The following is a 15,864-nucleotide window of genomic DNA, read 5'->3' as shown; positions in this document are numbered from 1 at the left end:
CTCTCTGCGCTTATGATATCTGCATCTGGGCGTCTAGCGTGACACGAGCTCAAGTGCGCGCGAGAATACAGAAGGCGGCAACATTGACATCCGTATACCTTCGCCAGCAAGGTTTGACTATCGCTACAAAAAAATGCGCAGCAGTGGCGTTTACACGCAAACCGATGTCTTTCCACCCAGTGTGCATCGACGGCCAATCAATTGCTTATAAGAGCAGCAATACATTCCTAGGTGTCATCGTGGGTCGCGACCTAACCTGGAGTCCGCATGTCGCATATCTGAAGAGAGAACTCATATGCATTGAGAATGTATTTAAGTTCGTTGCCGGAAAATCATGGGGACCATCCGTGCACTCAATACTGCAGCTTTATACAGCACTCTTTCTCGGATTTCTACGGTACAGCCTTCCTGCCCTGTCCAACACGTGCAAGACTAACATCCGTGCACTACAGTGTGTGCAAACCCAAGCACTTCGGACATGTCTTGGCCTTCCAAGATGCGCATCGACAGTTTCAACTATCGCTATCGCACAAGAACAGCCGGTGACCACTCACATCATTTTGAGATCCTGAGAGCGTACATTCGGCATTTATCACGGCTACTGTTACGTTGCGGGGTTGTGGGGTTTTCCTTGGGAAGAACCACACCGCTCGGCTGCTGGGTACGAACTGCTTTATTGCCAAAAAACGGCGCCTGCTCGCGAAGGCGCGGTCCGTGCGCGGCGTCCCTCGTGAAGGGAAAACGTAACCCAATCTGCCTAGTCGCTCTGGCCGCGCGGCTGAGTGACCGGAAGCCGGTGCTTGCGAGTCCCGGAGCGGCGGCACGCCTATTTGCCGGGAGCGGCAGTGCGTCGCCTGTAGAACATCACAGCTACCATCACATCATTGAGCGTGTTTGCCAGCGCGGAGGCCCCGTGCTTCGTTCTGCGGTATTGTGACGAAACACCACGACATATTACCGCCTGGCTTCAAACCTGCGATGCGCCCGACATCTGCGTTGTTAAGTCTCCATCAACCTGACGTGTGCTTATCGGTTCCTGGAATCATTAAGAAGGCACGCATGTCACCGCTAGCCCTGAAGCGCAGTTGTCTTTGCATCTGTTGGACGAAACCTACTTTGACCGCATACATGTTTACACTGATGGTTTCACTAATTACAACAACTCTACCGTAGCGGTGGTTGTTCCATCTCGTAACCGCACTGTTACAGTTCAAGTTTTCCCACATCACGACGTCGAGAGCAGCAGAACTCGCAGCACTTCAAGTACATTCTTCATCAGCCACCTAATCGATGGACCATCTTTTGCGAATCCAGGTCCGCCTTACAAACACTACGGTTTGCTTTACGGCACGGATTACACGAACAATCAGTGTACGAGATAATGCACTACTACCACCAAGCGCTCGAGGAAGGACATGATATTATATTTCAGTGGTTGCCGAGTCATTGCGGAATTGTCGGCAATGACCGCGCGGATGAAGCTGCACGATCGGCTCATGACCAAGATCTGCACCCATACCACTCTTGAGAACAGACGCCGCTTGGCGACCACAATCACTTGCACGCCGTATGACGCTTCTACACTGGAATACGCAGGGTTTTTCTAACGCGCGCCTGTATTCGATTGACCCAAATTTGCAACTTCGTTTGCGATCCGGGCTCTCACGACGCGATGCAACTTTGCTGTGTCGCATGTGGTTGGGCGCGGCATTTACGAATGCGTATTCATCTCTCATTGGAATGGCCAGCAGTGCGGCATGCAACATTTGCACCTGCGAGGAGACACTTGAACACATTCTATGCCACTGCCCATCATACCAGACTCAACGACGTAGTTTGGAAGTCAAGCTCCGTCACCTGGATTCAAGACCGCTGACAGAAAAGAAGATCTTGGGACCTTGGCCTACGGTCTTGCATATGCGCAAGGCCACGAAAGTCCTCTTGTGCTTCTTGAGGACCACCGGACTTCACGAGCGCCTGTGAACTAACAGCGCGAGTTCGTGTCGTGTATATTCAAGCCAACTGTTCATCCATCTCTTTATTACTCTTCTTCTCTACACTTTCCTTTCTATCGTTCCCCCTCTCCCCCACCCCAAGTGTAGGGTAGCCAACCGAGCCAAAGCTTGGTTAACCTCCCTGCCTTTCCTCTTCGCCTCTCTCTCTCTCCTGACACTTGGTATGTAAAGCCCATGGCCCCCTCAGAGGACAATACACTTCATTTTTTTACTGGCTAGGAACTACGTACGACCTAGCAGATGACGTCAAAAATATATGATGGGACGACGTTTGGTGAGGGATCAATGTGGCGCTGCCACACGCGTTTTCTTTTTGCGCGTTTTCTCGCTTACCGAGCGACATCTCACGGCAAGCGTACTGGTTTTGGAATTGTAAAAGAGTAATTTACTACTACGAAAAATATCGTTTTTCTCTTTAGGGCCCCTTTGACGGGCACCTAAATCTAAGTATACAGACCTCTAGCATTTCGCTTCCACCGAAATGCGATCGCCGCGGCCGAGATTGAAGCCGCGACCTTCGGGCCAGCAGCCGAGCACCGTAACCACTGTAGCACCGCGGCTGCTTATAGACAAGCAATAAGCCCGTAGCCGCGGCCTTGGGGCTTGTGGACTCGGGAATATGTCAGTGCGATGTGTCGTGCAACGGTATACCGTCACTCCTCGCCGTTTTTCAGCACCTGTCAGAAAAGAAAAAAAAAAACAAGAAGGAATTGCTTGTACAAATTGCGCATGTTTTATTTTCAGTGAAACAGGGAATTGAACTCGCATATTTTACAGCATTTTCAACTCTATACAAAAGGAGCTACTGCGCCAGATTGGAATATATCGCATTTATACATTCAGTGAGCGTTCTCATTGTTATTCGTCGGCGTTACAGTTGAGATATGCGAGCTTCCAAGTGCTGCTCACAAAGTAATAAAAGTTGCAAGACCACATTTCGTTCCTTGGATCTCCAACTCCTCTCTTTGATGTTGTAATAACGTATTCCGCCGTTTCTTGTTCTAGTGTTTTGTTTATTTCCTGCGCGCCGCGGGAAAATATGCCATAACATTGAGATTTGATCAATGAATATCATGCCTGCGGGCGACAGAAGTGACGCAGGTTCCCCGCTAGCTCATTCAACTTTTATACCGGATGTTTCCTCGTGAACTTCCGCGGGTTTTCCTGATCATGGCTGGTGCGGCAGCCGTCTTGCCGAACAGGTCACGCTTAAATAGTAAATCTCGACCTGAGTGGCAATCTCTGTCCTCCATCGTAGCGTTCGACCTAGGTGCGGATCAAATCCCTGTCCTCCAACGTATCGGCTCGATGCGCTAGCCATCCGTTACGCCAGGCATATAATTTGGTGCGTACGCCAACTATATTTCCTTCCTGCGCATCATAAGCGCGCGCGCAGGAAGAGAGAAAATAGAGATGCACCCTCTCCGCTCTCTGTATACGCTCTCCGGCTCCTGGCGTTTCGCGCGGGAAGTGCACCACCGCAATCTGGTAGTCATAACAAGTTTCGCTTGAATAAAATGTGCTGCTAAACAGTAAACAAAATATGCATACGGATGCCAGCGCCAGATACACTCTGAGAACTGTGACTCTCTTTTTATACATGTGAGAGTCACATGTGTACCACTCCCTTTAGAGAGGCACGTTGACCCTCTTTAGGAGAGTCGTGGAACGCACGACTTTCCGAAAGAGAGTCAATGCACGACTCTCCTAAAGAGAATCAACTTGCCTCTCTAAAGGGAGTGCTACCCATATGACTTTTACATGTATAAAAAGAGAGTCAGAGGACACTTTATTTTTTTCTTAGAGTGTATGAGTGGTCCGGCTGGTTGCATCACGAGCGCTTACGACTGCCAACAGTGAGCGCTGCTGCGGTCAAGGAATTGATGATGACCATGATGATTGTCATTATTACTTCATTATTACATCTCCATTTATTGAAACGTAGCGGTGACCAATAGACACGTAAACTGTTTTTTTTTCTTTTTGTTATTACAATCCCTGCACCTTTCTTGTCTACTTACTTTTCCTTTCTTCATACAAGCTTGTCGAGCGCATTGATTTTCTGTTCAAGTTAACGTCCTTAGATATCTCGCTCATGTAGCAATTGAGCCGGGAAAATGCACTGACTGATAAGCGCGAGTGAGCCTTGAAAATTACGACATGTTTTTAAAAGCTACTTTCGGTTCTTACTGCACCCTTACGTCACAATCACGGTATGAGCTTTTTCGTCACGTGCTCGCGCAAGTTATCGTGACGTTTCCGCGGCTGCTCCGCTCCGTGGCTGGTCTTGGTGACGCACAATTGAGTGACCCTTTTGTACGATTTGCCTTTGCCGGCTAAAGTTAGAGCATTGCTGTAAATGGATGAAACTAGGCTAGGTTTGAGGGTGGGGCTAGAGTTATTGCATATGCTACCTTTAGGTAGCAGAGTTGCGCATCTGTCTTCCAAACGCCGCTAGCAACCATGCGTTGCGGAGAAGATGACGCTGGGGCCAAGTTTTGTATTTCTCGATGTAGCCGCTGCAGCGAACTGGATTGACACTGGTCATTCACATTAAACTAAATCACCGGTCTCCGACACGCCGAACATGTCGACCGGTGACCCGGTAGGCATGTCGCCTGCAAAAACGGAGTGAGTCTTCGCGACATAGCTATGGTTGCTAGCCAGACCTATGCGCAACTCTGCTACCCAAAGGTAGCATATACAGTAACTCTAGGTGGGGCTAGTTTACTCGCGGTTGAGAAAGGAGAGGCGAACAGCACAAGATTCTGACGGAACACACGACGAAGATGGGACGAAAACAGCGTCGTTGTCGCACTCTCTTCCGACCATAATTTTGCTGAATGATGACCTATTTCGTGAACTAAAACTTGATATTGATCCATGATGACCATGGCTCCGAGTTCGGAATGTGCCTCTGCGTGCACCGTATTTCTTTTTTATTCTCTTGTTTGTTTGTCCACCGGTCATTACAATCATCTGCAGCGCCTGCCAAGTCGGAAACGAAAACTGGTTTGGGACACGTTTTCGGCCGCTAACCCTTCCGTGTTTTTTCCCTGTTTTTTTTTTTTCCTTTACAACAACGAGGCTTCAGACGTTCGTTGAAAACCCCTTCGCTCATGCTTTGAAACGACTTTTGCGGCAAGTAGGTTTTGCCGCACACCACATAGTTTATGAGGCGAAGTAGAGCCTCACGCGGAAAATAGCGCTCGCGCGAGCTATCGGTAACAATAAATTAAGATAAATTGCGGCGTTTAGTGTCCAGCACCTGCGCAGTAAGTGAGCTCTAATGAGGGCCCTAAGCCACAGACGGGGTGGGTGAGGGGGAGGGTGGGAGTGTATCCGGATTCACTTTTGAACACCTTAACGTGCGTCTAAAAAGAAGAATCTCTCGCATTTCTCTCCCTTAGAAATGCGACCAGTGAATCTAACCCGCAGCATAGTGATCAACAACGCAGCACGGCAAGTGATCATTTTTTCAGCAACTAGACCAAAACTAAGTGCTCCTGCACGTGTTCTCATTTACTCACTGTGAAGGCAACACTACCCTAAATCTACATTCTGCAATCGACAGTTTTGTTGCGCAACAGGTTCTCGGGACAGAACCAACAATAATTTTACTAAATGATTATTTGTTTCGTAGACTAATGCCTTAAATTGATAGCTGATGATCATGGCGGTGATGACGTGGTGCTTTCTTCCCTAGCGACGCCCCATAGCAACGCTCAATGAGTCTAGAATAAAGAACTGCACGCTGAGGTCACGCCGAAACGGATTCGCTTGTGCAGGATGACGCCGCTAAACGAGAAGAGACAGAGCTGGATCGGGCAGCTGCTTAGCCCCGGAAGCGTATTATCCCTGGGCGCGCAGCTTATCCCTGGATTACGTGGAGTTCTTGGTATCTTCCTGCTTGGTACGTGTCTTCTGTTTGTTGCTTTCTCAAAACAAATGGAAAAAAGTGAGAAGAAAAGAGAGCCGCAAGCGGTCAAAATGACGCGAGGAAACGGGAAGCAGGGTGACTGTCACGCAAGCGTGCCACCGAGCTTAGTGAGTTCGATCGGGTCATATGCACACTCCACCGCATCGAAAGGCCCTTAGCGGCCTTCCTGGAAAACAGCTGCACAAGACGGGGACAACAGAGAGACTGGAGGAAATATCTCTGCGTTGGCTGTTGCTTTCACGCTGTTGCGTATGACAAAAAGAAAGAAAGAACAAAGGAACTTGACCCGCGATCGATTCTTGCTCTGGTTGCTCACATCATAGTGAGGGTCCCGACTCCGGAATTTTCGGTGCCTTTCGGTAGAACGCGATGGTTTACTGGTCAGTTACCTTTTGGCACCCGTCACCCAGAGCGCGCGGAGTACGTTTTATTTGACGCCTCAGTATCGCCGGCATCGGCCGCCAGGGCTACCAAGAAAATGAGACGCCCGCAGAACACATGGACGCGCTCAAGCATCTCTGTTCTAGCAACTTTCCAACGAAGGCCACCTGAGTGCCGCCATAATACCTCCTGGGCAGTTGTAAATACGGGTGATCCCCACAAAAAAAAAAAAAATGCAGTTCCGGGACCGATTTTACTGCTTCTACTCGCTGGGCTGTGTGCTCTTGCGGCGCTCGCATCTCGAAAACTCCAATGACGGGGCAAAGTTCGCCTGCTACGCAATCCGGCAAAAACCAATGCTGAGGATCCGCACTCGCCGTCATGGCCACTAGGGCCGCTGGCTAGCACTCCCGCGACATGCTGTGGCGAAGACAACGAAACGAACGAGCATGTTCTGATTGCATATACACACAGGTGCACGTTTGGGCACGAGCCTACATGAAATTTTGTGTTTTAGGGACAACAATGGAAAGTTGAACACATCCGCGATTGAAATGAGTAAGAGACGGTTAGAGTATTGGTGGCAGAACATTAGAGAGAAAGGAGCAAAATATAGTGGGAAAAATAGGGACATTCTGCCGTAAGGGCAGAGAACTTGGCTGTTAATTTATGTTTTTTCTATAGTAAGATCGATTTAATCAAAGTGGACAAGGCATTGGGCCAACTTAAAAAAAAAGAAGAGTTATTATTTTTTTTCGAGCCTGGTGGCACACATGTCACCGCTCCGTTATCAAGAAGACGCTCATGGCATCCATCCATTCATCCATCCGGTTTACCAGAAACAACCAATAAAGTGAGCGGAAGAACGGCGGCCGCCATCTCATAACCGGCAGCGTATCGCAAAGGTAGAGTGGGTTCGGTCACCACCAGTGGCGAGCTCACTTCTTCTTTCGCCTTCATTTTCCCTTTATTTCACAATTACATACATCAACTGAAAAGCAAAAGGTATACCGTCCCCTATGTTTTCTTTCGTTTCATTATACGTTGGCGCTTATATGTGGTCTGACACGACACTCCTCGTTTCAAGTATGAAAAAATTCACCGACGATTAGGATACTGCCAGCTTCGTATTGGGGCAAGGAAAACTGTGTTTGAAGTTTTGGCTGTCAGCAAGGTATCGATAACGCCATAAATCATAATTTTTGTGAAATAGGGCAGCACCCACTACGCCATTATTCGTCTTTCTGCGGATAAGCGACGTACCCGTTACACATCTGTATGATAATATGTGCACCTTGGTTAATGCTGCATGTGGCTGACGACGATGAAGAATTATGACTGAGCACTTTGCAGAGTGGGAAAGCATTAACCCACACACTCGTTGCGCAATTGGCATTGTGTGATGACTGGTTATTTTACTCTTCTGCCACGCTTTAGCACATAAGTTAACGCGATTTCTTGGTCGACATGACACCTCTCTTCTTCGCAAATGAGTTTCAAGCACCAGCGTGGCTCTCTGGTAGAACACTCGACTGCAACGCAGAGGGCCGGGGTCCAAATCCCATTCGATCCTGGGTATTTTTAAATGCGAAGCATTTCTTGGCGAACCTTTGGCACTTTGAGCGTTTATATCTATCTATCTATCTATCTATCTATCTATCTATCTATCTATCTATCTATCTATCTATCTATCTATCTATGTCTGGGTGCTCTCATGATAAAATTGGCATGGGAGGGTAAGACGATTTGTACGAATATGACTACCGGGTCATGACGTGAATAGCGTGAAAGTCCTGCCGCGTACGTCGTCAAACCCTGTCCTACAGACACGTGTGGCACATACCCCTATACCCCGGGCCGCGGTGTACGGGTATGCGCCACAGGTGATTGACAGTTTATATCGACCCAGGAACGGCGAGAACAGACATTGCTAATTTAAATGCGAGAGCGCTAAGAAAAACCGGCATCGTCAGCGTGGAACCGACGAATCGAAATATTAAAAATTAGGAGCCCAGCAGGAATCGAACCCAGGAATTCTGCGTGGCAATCAGGTACATCTACCACAAAGCCACGCTAGGTCTATAAACTGGTTTGGTAAAACAGTCTATGCAGAATAGTGGGTACAACGTCAATTGTGGTTGTGGTGCTGGCTATCTAATCTTAAAAGAAAGCAATAAACACTACATATCAGAATCATAACAGGCGTCATATCAGATTGACGTTTGCGGTTCCAGTGTTGGCTCCGCTTTTATGGCAGTCGGCCTTTTGGCCGACTGCCATAAAAGCGGAGCCAAGCTATATTGAAGCGGAGCCAGCAAGCTATATTGAAGCGGAGCCAGCAAGCTATATTGAAGCGGAGCTATATTGAAGCGGAGCCAGCAAGCTATATTGAAGCATTGCTCGACCCCGGAGGAATACATTAACGAAAGTTACGTGTGATATTCACATGATTGCACCATAAATTGTGCACTTAGTTTCGATAATACTGGCGTGTGTACTATAACGTGAGGGCTGACGTTACGTCGCACCATAAGTTAACCTTTAAACGTCAGTGTTGTCGACGTGCCTGGTAAGCCCACGATGTGCACACAGCTACTACGCTTACAAAAACACGTCGATCCACCACGTAACGTTTGGCTCAAAACCATAAAATACAGCATAGAAGTACTCGCTGACTGCTTCGCATGAAACCGATGCCCACAACGCGTGGGATCTGCAGAATATTTTTCTCATTTTGTTGTTTCATGTCTATCGGTTAATTTTTCATGTCTATCGGTTACGTCACCGATGGCGATGCCGCTCAACGCAGGAACGGGCGCCTAAGGGGCCTTTTGCTACACCGTACGCATGCGTTTGCCTTGAGTGTTCGTCGTGCGCAGTCAGTTCCTGACCGAACACGGCCGCGGCGATGGCAAAGTGATCTCGTTCCTGAAAGCATCGCGTTAGTGCAGTGCATGTACTGGTCTCGCACAAAGAGGCAGCAACGAACGGCAGCGCAGCGCGTTTGTGTTTCCGCCTATTAAAAGCCCTGCAGTATGCTTTAGACATGCCCTATCTAGTAGTTAGTTGAAGATACTTATCGTAATAGGGTTTTCAGTGATTAACTCGTAAAGGCGCGGATGCCGCCTGCCGTCATCACGCCTCCGTGCGTTTCCGGTGATTATTCGCGGAGGCATTGCCGCACTGCGCCGTGACAGTGGCCGCTTCGGATTCTTGTTGAGCTACACCCAATAACACATTGGCACTGCGAAAAAGCCAACTTTCGGAATCCGCCGTGGTCGGACACGGATGGACTGGCGAAATCGCTGGTTCGAGCCGGCAGGATGATCGACGCGGCAGAAGTGGCGGCTTCAATTAATGCCGTTCAGAAGCTGCAATTGAGCAGATTGTCTGAAAAATCTGACGCCGAATATTTTCAGCGTCTGAAATTTCAGACCTTCTTATACATTGACTCTATGGGGCTTGTGGCGGTGCTGCGAAAGAGTCCGAACTTTCAAGCGTGTCCGAAAAATAAGCGTCGGATAAATCGACAGTTTAGTTTTATATTAATTTAATTTTTTTAATTTCTATAGGCGACCCTAGTGCTCGAAATAGGTGTCTGCTAGTGACACTCACACGTCGGCATCCTTGTGCTGCCGAAGCTGATCTCTGAGGCCACGTAGAAAGAAGCGCGTGGTTGAGATCGGCTCCGACAGGTGCCGCAGCAATTCCAGCTGCTGACAAGAAAACCGTCTGCTCTTTCGATGAATTTTCATCATTTATCGTGGCAGTTAATTGACCCTTACCCTAAGTGAACGTATATTGCGATATGATACATATTCACTATAACTCTTAAAGGGACACTAAAAACCAAACGATTTTTCTCATATTAGTAAAGTACTCTTTCACCATACCAAAAACACCACCCTTGCTGTGAAAAGACGCTTACTAAGCGAGAAAACGCGCAAAAACAAAATGTGGGTGGCGACGCCACCTTGAAGTTTCCGCACCATTCGCCATGACGTCACACGTTTTGACTGCGCTTACTAGGGACTACATAGTTCCTAATCGGTAAAAATGAAGTACATTGTCCTCTGAGGGGGCCGTAGACTTATCATACCAAGTTCGGGGTCATTTTGTTGAGCCAATGGCCCCAAAATACGATAAGTACACTTTGAAATTCGTGACGTCACGCGGGGAGATTCCGGCGCGAAATTTAAAAATGAAACTTTGAACTTCATTTGCTCCTCTATTATTATACCTAGCATGCCGAAATTAACGACATTAGAGTTCTCGGAGCACGATTTATCGATCTAAACCGATTCATCGTTTCTCTCTCGTGTCCCTTTAACACGAGTCAGAACCATCGATTCCGTAGCAGTTATATTCTTTAAAGCACATTTTCTGGACATTCGGAAAACCGGAAGTAAGTGCTGGACAGGAAGTGCTCAGAAGATAAACAGGAGGGTCAGTCGGTGCTCGTGCCCCTAAAGCTTTCTTTTTCCTTTTGAAAGGAACAAAAGGATAGAGAAGGGGGAGTGAGTGGGTTGCTACACACACGGTAGTTCTTCGCGGCCCTCTCAGCCCAACGCAGGATGGTCTCCTGGATGTCGGGCTTGGAATTTTCGTAAGAGCAAAGAGCAGCCAATCGTGACTCTGAAATCATAAGCGAGGTTACAGCGCTCAATAGCGAATTGAAATTATATATTAACGAAAAGAAAAAGTTTATCGATTTGATGAGGGTTTGTGGTAAGGAGTCAGAGTTCAAGGGTTTGTATGTATATATATATATATATATATATATATATATATATATATATATATATATATATATATATATATATATATATAATATATATATATATACATACATTTATCTCCTTTATTTTGAATAATATTTCTGATTTTTTCAATCACGTACCACATGCACGTAAAAATGCACTTTATGTTATCCATTTTCCTTGCTTTGTTACTACTTGCTGTATAAGTCTACTTCCTGGCATAACTAGGGGTGTGCGAATAGCGAAATTTCATCTCGAATCGAATAGTGCCGAACAGGGGCCAAAAATATCGAATCGATTATCGAATACATGAGATTTCATTGAAAATTGAAAGAAAGAACAAAGAAAGGGAATCTGCTCACGTCCTCGAGCACATAAGGCCGTGAGTGACTGCTACCGAAAGACTAAAAATTGTCATGCAGACACACAAGCTGTTCCTCATGACCTGGCTTCAAGCTCTCGGCTAACAGAGTGGGGTACGGTAGCTTAGCTATATCCCTCCCCCCCCCCCCCCCCCCCACACACACACACAAACCTATGGTCGTGCAATACGGCTCATCTGACGACGGTAATGTTGTGCTTCATCGTCATGGGTGCTCCACGTCCAAACACCCTCTCGCGCCCGGTCACAGTAGTGCGCCGGAACGATGGGAGTTTCTGAACGGGTGGTGCGGTGAGGCAGTGGCGACTGCACAGCGTGAACAAATTTTCACATCTGAAGCCAGTCACCAAGGGTTTCGCGGACCAAAGTCTGGAGGTTTTTACGGCGCTGGCGGCAAGCGCGACCGAACAACGGAACAAGTCCGCGCCTTCGTTTCAGAAGCGAAGTTGTGAAGGTCTTGACAGTTTTCCATATGTATCTTTTTACGTACGCAAATGACATAATCTCAATTAAAATAAATATTCGCTGGGTTTTGAACCAGGATATCACTGAAAGTTTTATAACGAAAGACCTACCGTATAACGACGGTATAGCGTTAGTTTTAGCCACGCCACCCTAACCAAGTTGCGCCATTGGCCTTCGTTGCGTTTTAGATATTCGTCCTGTCGAATCATTCAAACTTCGAATACTAGCCATTCGAAAGTCGAATCGAATTATTCGATTAGGTATTCATCTATTCGAATTCGAAACGGGAATATATTCGCACACCCCTAAACATAACACATCTCGAGCTATAGTTGGCCGTTCATGCATAAGGCAAAAACAGCGCACACTTCACGAAGGCGGACAGAAAAAAACAGGATGCACATGCACTAACTACCGGAGTTTTATTGTTCATACGCCGCGGTAAATATATCACGTAGCACGTATCAACAACAACAACAAAAATGAGCAACAAAATGAGCGAGGCCTGATGACAGATATATTTGATACAGATGATACAGATACAGATGATGATGATGACAGATACACATTCCATGCAGTTGACGAGAGGGAACCATGATTATCAGCCCCCGATAGGAAAGCTGACTCTTTATCTATAAGGGTCATATATGGAAGGGGTACTGACGCAGCTGTCTTTTATGTTCACGATTTTCTGGGCGCAGGTCAAGGATACTCGAGAATTCATGGAAACCCACAAAATCGTGAACCATACCAATTTCGGCATATATCCAGTTAATTAACGAAACAGCCACAAAAGCGCCGAATAGTAGGCGGCTATATGAATACAGTTGAAACCCGCAATAACGAAATCGGCGGGGAAAGCACAAAATTTCGCTCTTGCGGGAATTTCGTTGGCGCGAGAATGCGGCAGAAAAGACATAAAATTTACAAAAACACATTTTATTTACAAAAGTCAGTAAGTTTGCTTTGGCGGGCCTTAACATGCAGCAGTTTCATGCCTCTCGATCGGGAATCTCGTTTGCCATGGCACAAAGTTCGCCCCATGCACTGGTCAGTGACGGCGGCACTGCGCTGTCACCAGTACCGTCATCAAGTGCGCCTACAGGCGAACCTTCTTCCAGCTCCGCTGGATCAGCGCGCATAAGCGCAGAATTTTGGACAGCGAGCTGCGCGCAACGACGATTTCTTCCGCGATGTCCATCTTTTTCCTGCCCTTTTCCACCTCACTGATGATTGCAGCCTTATCTTCCAGCGTGATGAACGGCATCTTCGCAGGCAGCGAAATCGGACGAAGCAGTCGAAACCCACAGTTCACGTTGCACCAAGCGATCAAGCAAACGCTCCACAAATGGCTCCACACACGCGACCATGTGCGCGCAAAGCCGACAAAGCCAAGCACAGAGCCAAGCCAACGAACGAAACTCCATGAGGAATGTGGATTTGGCTACGTAGTCCACGATACCGAGCAGGTGTTTCGGCAAGCCACCATCATCATCATTGTCGCCAGCTTTATGTTTTTTTGTAAACAATGATGGCGGCTGCTTCTCAAGTGCGCTGTAGCGATAGTTTTGCACAATTTAAGTGTATCATGAATGCATTTCAGCAGTTTTCGAATGTAGTTAATGTTGCGAGAGTAGATTATTTGCGCACTCGTGTTTCAAAAATCTCGTTAATGAGGGACTGCGGTATGAGTATCTTTCGTAGTCGCGAGTTACGAAATGCATTGACTCCTATGGGCGTTCGTCGGTGCTCCGAAATTATTTCGTTGCGGTGAGAATTTCGTTCCCTCGGGATTTCGTTATTGCGGGTTTCGACTGTAGATAGATACGCTCAAAGTGGCAGAAGTTCGCTAAGAAATGCTCCGTATTTAAAAACCAGTTAATCGTGGCGGAAGTATGCGTGACGTGTGCTGGGCGGACCCGTGCCACGCCTCGCCCCCTCCTTCTCACTCTTAAGTATGCTCCGCCGCAACACAGTGTGCGCGCTTCACCGCATACTTTTTTGTTCACTGCGGCAAAGCCGACAATAGGAAACGGCCAAATTGAAAGGTGGTTCTTCAGGAAGGAAAATGGTAGCGCTATCTTTTGTACATCTTTGCGCGTCTTTTATTTATATATATATTTTTTGCTGCCTTGAAGAAAAGACAAGACCGCTCGTCGAAACATTGATTCCAGTGACACCCCGTGTTCAAGTTTATTTAACCTCCACATCTTTTACTGTAATATTTTTTCATCTTTTCAGTAAAAATAAACGTGTTCTTCTTTTCTTAATCTTCTGCGACCTATCGGCCACACGTTTCAAAGGTTAGAGCCACACATCATGATAACTATAATCATAAGCAGTGATGGCAAAATTGCTTCTAAAAGTAATTAGAACAATGCCTATATTACAGCTGTCAAAAAGTAATGAGATTACATCAGTGTTACTATTCAAAAGTGAACTTTATTAGTCTGGTATTAACAAACCTTCACCATTCATGTACTAAATGATGTACACTTTATTTAAAGCACATATACATTGAAATCTCGGACATCGCATGCTTCCCACGCTTGAGGTTCGGCATTCAGATAAAAAATTTTGATGTTTGCACTAAGTCGAGATGCGCGGCTTCCTCCTCGGGAGCACGCACTGCTCAAGACTCTCTGGACACGAATATGGCCGCGAGATCGAGCAGTGTCGGCACCTAGCGGCGAGCGGACGAAACCCCTTGATGTGGATGGCTCCTTGCGTCGCTTGCTAGCCACACCGTGTTCGCATGTGTGCGTATGTCATGTACGTCCTCGGATTACAGCTTATTGCGTTGTACTAGGACAGTATCAAATGCTTGTACGTATGCCTACACGATATACATAAGCATTTCTTCCTTACAAGACTTGTATGCACTCTAATAAGCGAGTGCATGCACGGGTTGGTGTGACGCTAGGTCTAACCATCGTACCTTCCATTCGCCAAAATCACTTCGATGTGGGTACCACTTTGTCGTGCAAGCACATCACATAGTGCATTTGGCGTCGTCCTAAGTAAAAAAAAGGTACTAAATGTCGAAGTGGGAATGCAGAATTTTAGCGACACCATCTCGTGAAGTGTTGGTGATTTGAAAACCCTTGTGATACCGCAAAGCATGAACTAGCGTCTGCCAGAGGCCGTTTAGCAGTAAAAAAGACCTGAAGCCACGCATTTCGATAGCAGTAAGCGTGTTCATGCAAACAGAAAAGCAGAGTGCACAAAGTTCTACTTCATCTAATTACGCAGAAATACAGGCTCTCTTTTTTATAGCCGCTAGAGCAAGAAGTAAATACTTAATTGGCTCAATCGCACAACACTATTTATATTGTGGTATAGCCAAACACAATTTAAACGCGGGCAAATAAAGCAAGATAAAACATCGAGCACAGTGCAATACAGGAATGTTACCGAAGGCCAGTGTCCCATTGATTGGCAGATTGCCCTTCCCTCACATGTAATAGGAACGTTAGGCCGGTTTCGTGCATGCATTATTTTGGCAATGGAGGGCGTATACATCACCATTAGGCTGCAATCAACGCGCTTTATTCGCCGACAATAGACTCGAACCGCCTACGGCGAAGCGCCGCTGCGTACATTTCTATACGCGCCGCCGACAGCCTATCCACACAAACGCGGTGACGGTGCCGCCACCTATAGCCCGATCTCGCGGCGAATAGAGCGGAGGTAGCACGCGATGTCTCCGCCAGTGGGCGTGGCTTAGCTGTTGTGCATGCGCGGCTTTGCCAGGCGGTGCGGTATCTGGTCGCTAGACGACGCGATGCTTTCTTTTTCTTTCTTTCTGTCTTTTTTTTCCCTCTCTTGTTGATCTTCTCTCTTTCTCATTCTTTGTGCGCTACGCTTTACTGTCTCCCCTCCTCACGTTAACTTCCCTTTCGCACCCCCTTGCTACACTAT

The sequence above is a fragment of the Rhipicephalus sanguineus genome, chromosome 11, assembly GCF_013339695.2.
Source record: "Rhipicephalus sanguineus isolate Rsan-2018 chromosome 11, BIME_Rsan_1.4, whole genome shotgun sequence".
Classification (NCBI taxonomy): Eukaryota; Metazoa; Arthropoda; class Arachnida; order Ixodida; family Ixodidae; genus Rhipicephalus; species Rhipicephalus sanguineus.
This window is presented reverse-complemented; position numbering follows the sequence as displayed.